At 33.5% G+C, this 5,000-nt stretch overlaps 2 long non-coding RNA genes across 2 annotated transcripts in view; both read left to right on the top strand.

Annotated features, from left to right (window-relative positions):
• Window positions 1-3,129, top strand: part of LOC124956331 — an 11,649-nt gene extending 8,520 nt beyond the window's left edge. Inside the window, exon 3 of the long non-coding RNA XR_007103212.1 lies at window positions 2,503-3,129. This is a non-coding gene — a long non-coding RNA (uncharacterized LOC124956331). The remainder of the gene's footprint in view (window positions 1-2,502) is intronic.
• The window catches only part of LOC124956329, a 52,569-nt gene that overhangs the window by 19,563 nt on the left and 28,006 nt on the right, over window positions 1-5,000 (top strand). The gene's annotated exons all lie outside the window — the stretch shown is intronic.

The following is a 5,000-nucleotide window of genomic DNA, read 5'->3' on the forward strand; positions in this document are numbered from 1 at the left end:
TTTGTTTATATCAATTTTCCTCCGATAGGCATAAAGAAAATATTCTACCTTTAATTATCGTATAAAATAAATTTTTATACTATAATTATTTAAATGATTCAAATATTATTTATAAACGTTATCTTTATTCCATTAAGTTTCAATTACGTTTTAACATTTAAAAAAAATTTTACATTTAATATTTCACGCGATACATTTTTATACTATAATTATTTAAATAACGTAAATGCATTGCTCTTATAATTGTTATCCCTATATATATATATATATATATATATATATATATATATATATATATATACACATATATAATTTATATCAGTTTTCTCATAAAACAGTGTAGAAGAAAATTCAGCATTTAAGATGCAATTATATGATAAACTTCTGTATAATAATAATTATTTAAATAATGCAAATGTATCATTTATAATCGCGACCTATATATATATATATATATATATATATATATATATATATATATATATATATATTTCATTCATCTCAGGTTTTCTCGTAAAGCCCAAAAAAAATTCATCCCCGTTTGTAATTTTTTTTTTACTTCTTCTCTTTTCATTTTTGTTTTCATTTCCATTCTTTTTCTTTTTTTGTTTCTTTCTTTTTTTTTTTCCTTTCTTTTTCTTTTTATCCATCCTCTTTCGCCTTCGCGGAGATTAAATTTCGCGATAATTTCTTCTAATTAAATTTCCACGAATATTTTTCTAATCTTTCCGAATTAATTTTCTTTTATTTTTTTTTTTTTCTTTTTCGCCGCTCAGCCCACTGGCTTACTCCTCCCTTGACCCATCCATTTTTAACTTCTTCAATCATGGCAATAACTGAAAGAAAATAAATGTTCATCGTCCACGTGAAAAAGTAACGTTTACGTTAGTGCATTTAATCGAAATATCCTTGAAATCAGCAATGGGTGCTTCTTCGATAAAATGGATCTCTGTGTTCTGAGAAAGATAAAGAAAGATGGAGAAAGAGAGAAAGAGAGAGAGAGAGAGAGAGAGAATATACATACATATGTAATGTGTATTCTCTCGTAGATACGTATACGTAGAACGAAAGATGCTGAAGGGAAAATAGAGGCTGACGTATACAAAGTGATAAAATCGGTAAAAGAGAACCGTTTTCTCGAATCACCAAAAGATAAAGAGAGAGAGAGAGAGAGAGAGAGAGAGAGAGAGAGAGAAAGAGGGCGTGAGGGAAGAGAGAAAGAAAGCTTAATGGCACGATCGAGGTGATTCACCCTTGACATCGGAAAGTCGTCAGGGAATATCGATCATAGGATCTCGAAAAAGTAGAGAGGATCTACTAACGTTTCTTCCGAAAGATTCGTATAAATCTTAATTTCCTACGTTTTTCGTTCTTATTTTTCTTTCTTCTTTTTTTTTTTTTTTTTTTTTTTATTTATCACGATCTTAAAAAAAAAAAAAAAAAAAAAAAAAGAAAAAAACAACGATAACAACAATCGCCAATCTTTCTTCGAAAGAGATTTAAGAAAACATTGAGATGTTGATATTAGAACGAAACGGAAATACGATATGTTATTATTATTATTATTATTAATAATTTTTTATTTCGTAACAAATATTTATGAGAGAGATAGAGACAGAGAGGGAATAAAGAGAAAAAAAAAGGACATAATTTAATATTCGGTGATCCTAAAAATCAGAGGCGTCGTATAATTTTGTTTCTTTTCGGAGAACCGTAACGCTCGAGGGAATTGCCTCTCGATTGATCCATTAACTTACGAAGAAAAAAAGAGAAGAAAAAAGAGAGAAAAAGAAATATATATATATATATATATATATATATGAGAGAGAGAGAGAGAGAAAAAAAGAAGGAAAAAATTTGCTTTTCGAGATCATTCAATGTAGTTGAAGAAACATTTTCTTCTTTGTTTTTCTTCTTCTTTTTCATCGTAATCATTGTCGTCATTTTCAACTTCATCGGCTTCTCCCTCTCTTTCTCTCACTCTCTCTCTCTCTCTCTGTCTCCTTTTTCTTTCTTTTTCACTCTATCACTATTTCTAACAAGAAAGAACGACGCATAACTTTCCACGATGCTCGATTCTCATTCGTTCGATTCTCATTTTTATTCCCATAAAAATATAACGACTTGGTCTATTAACCGTACCGTAAAGATTGCGTCTATTCTGGCTTATGGTGAATCGATCATAGAAAGAAAGATAAAGAGAGACAGAGAGAGAGAGAGAGAGAGGAAGAGAATGAAATCGTTCGTGGATATAATCCTATAAAATCTTAAATTTGTCTCTTCCTCTTTCTCTCTCTTTCTCTCTCTCCCTCTCTCTCTCTTTTCCTCTCTCTCTCTTTTTCTTTTTCTTTTTCTTTTTCTTTTTCTTTTTCTAACCCTGTCTATTTTTTTTCCAGCCTTGAAACAGTCCCACCTAAATATTCCATACTCTTAATATTCCATTTGAAAAATCTTCGATTATTTTCTACGTACAAATCAACATTGATATATTCGATTTTACAGATATAACGATCGATCGATTTAAATTGGATCATTGATCGACGAACAATGACGAATGACGTAATGTGTTATAATTTATTATCATTGACTGTTCAATGAGATTGAAAAATCTGTGTTGATAATTTTCAAAGGAAAATAATAAAATGACAAAAAAAAGTGATTGAGTGCGTCGTTTCAAACAAGGAACACACACGAACATACATATAAATAAATATATATATATATATATATGTGTGTGTGTATGTATATGTATATATTTTAGCAACATGAAGGAACGTGATAATTACTAATTTAATGATAGTGATATTAATGTACACACACACGCATATATATATATATACATACATACATATATATCTACAAAGTATTAACTTTAAGTGACTATAAATGATTATCAAGAAGGACAAAGTGAGAAGATATTATTTTTGTTAATGATTATGATCAAATATACTTTGATGGGTTTGATTGTTTGGAAAATTTGATTAGTTTGATCACGTGACAAGTGACTCTCATCGCTCTTTACATTAGTAAAAAAAGAGTGTGAGAGAGAGAGAGAGAGAGAGAGAGAGAGAGAGAGAGAGAAAAGAAGGAGAAGAAAAAAGAACAAAAAACAAAAAAACGAACAAACAAAAAATTATAAAAAAAATGGATCACGTGCACTTGAAATCAAGATCGAGTTCAAACTCGAAAAGCAACAATACGACGAAGGTGGGCTGCGAAAAGGCGTCGAGACGCCTTAGGACGATTCTAGTGAAGGCGTCGCGTCTCGGCGTCTCCACGTCGGAGGTCGCCGGATTGCCCGCCGCCAAGAAGCTCTTCCCACAGAGGGATCACGGTTGGAGACTTGCGGTTTTTCTTTTCCTCATGTTCGCCGGTGGTGTTATCGTTGCACTCGTTTGCACCACGAGAAGGGGATGCTCCAAACTCGAAGACATTGTAAGTATAAATTACAAAACTATTCGATATTTATCTCTCTGTAAATGTGTACACGTGTGTGTGTGTATATATATACGAAATCAACTCGTTTAATAGATCGGTCTATTAAACGGAATGAAACAGAAAAAAAAAAAAGAAAAAGAAACACTCGCTTGAAAAAAGAGAAAAGAAAGTAGAAAAAAAAAATAGAATTATTTGTAGAGGAGAAATTTTTTTTTTCCCTGATATCTCACGCGATTCTTTCGTTTTGTCTCTTTTTCTTTTCTTTCTTTTTTTTCTTTTTTTTTTTATCTTTTCTAACGAATTTCTTCGAGCGTGATGTAAAAGAGAGAAATAACGATGAGGTCCATAAAATAATATATATATATATATATATATATATATATATATATATATATATATACAGAATATATAAAGAGAGAAAAATAGAGAAAGAGAGAGAAAGAGAGAGAGAGAGAGTGAGAGAGAGAGAGAGAGAGAGAGAGAGAGAGAGAGAGATAGAATGGAGGGAGAATCGTGTTAAGCATGTTTCGAGTATAGGAGAGGAGCCAGGCGATGAAATTACAGATCAAGGGGTTTCTAAACAATTACGCTGTCGGCAGGAGGTCAGGGCGAGTAGCGTGAGGTTAGGGGTTACGGCTCGCAGGAGTCGAGGCTTGCGGCCTGCGGCTGGTTGCGGACGAGGGTCGAGGCTAACAGGAAGTGCTCTCTCACGGTCTACCAATGGACGGAGTGGGTTACATCGGCGAACGCTTCTCCAACATTCACTCGTCGTTCTCTTGTCTGATATTCCCTCGGGAACAGAGCGTTCCATTGTTCCTTCGGGGGCGAAGAGAGATAGACATGAAGGATTCAGGGTGACGTGAAGGAGAAGATGGTGGTGATGGTGGTGGTGATGGTGGTGGTGTAGTAGAGAGTTAGTAGTAGGTTGAGTATGATAGGTTTGTAGGTAGGATGTCTAGGTAAGTAGCTACCAAGCTAGCTAGGAATCTGACTACTACTACTACTACTACTACTACTACTACTACTACTAGTACTATTACTATTACTGCTACTAACTATAAACTACTATCTATCTGTGTATGTGTGCGTGTATATGTACATAACTACATACGTATAGAAACGAGTAAGTAGATATAATAGTTATTGCTATTAGTGTTATATATCGATGGCGATAGTAGTATGATGAAAATGGTGATGGTGCTAGTACTAGTGGTAGATATATATATATATTTAAATATATATACATATGTGTGTGTGTATATGTGTATGCATGTATATAACAATTCACCATAGAACATCGCGATTACATCGCAATCGATTGGTCTCCAGGATGGTAACTTCGAAAGTTAGTTCCTCTTTGAATCGTCGAAGGACGGTGGGGTTTGGTAGCGATTTTCATTGACGTAGTAGTAGTTGGGTCGAGGGTCGATTATCGTCGACCGACTGATTGGCGGTCAGAAACATCGTTTGGGAGTTTAAACCAGAACGCTTTCTGTATTTTCCATTCTATGAGGTAGGTAGGTCGGTAGGTAGGTAGGTATGCAGGCAGGCAGGCAGGTAGG

Source organism: Vespa velutina, chromosome 21, assembly GCF_912470025.1.
Source record: "Vespa velutina chromosome 21, iVesVel2.1, whole genome shotgun sequence".
Lineage (NCBI taxonomy): Eukaryota > Metazoa > Arthropoda > Insecta > Hymenoptera > Vespidae > Vespa > Vespa velutina.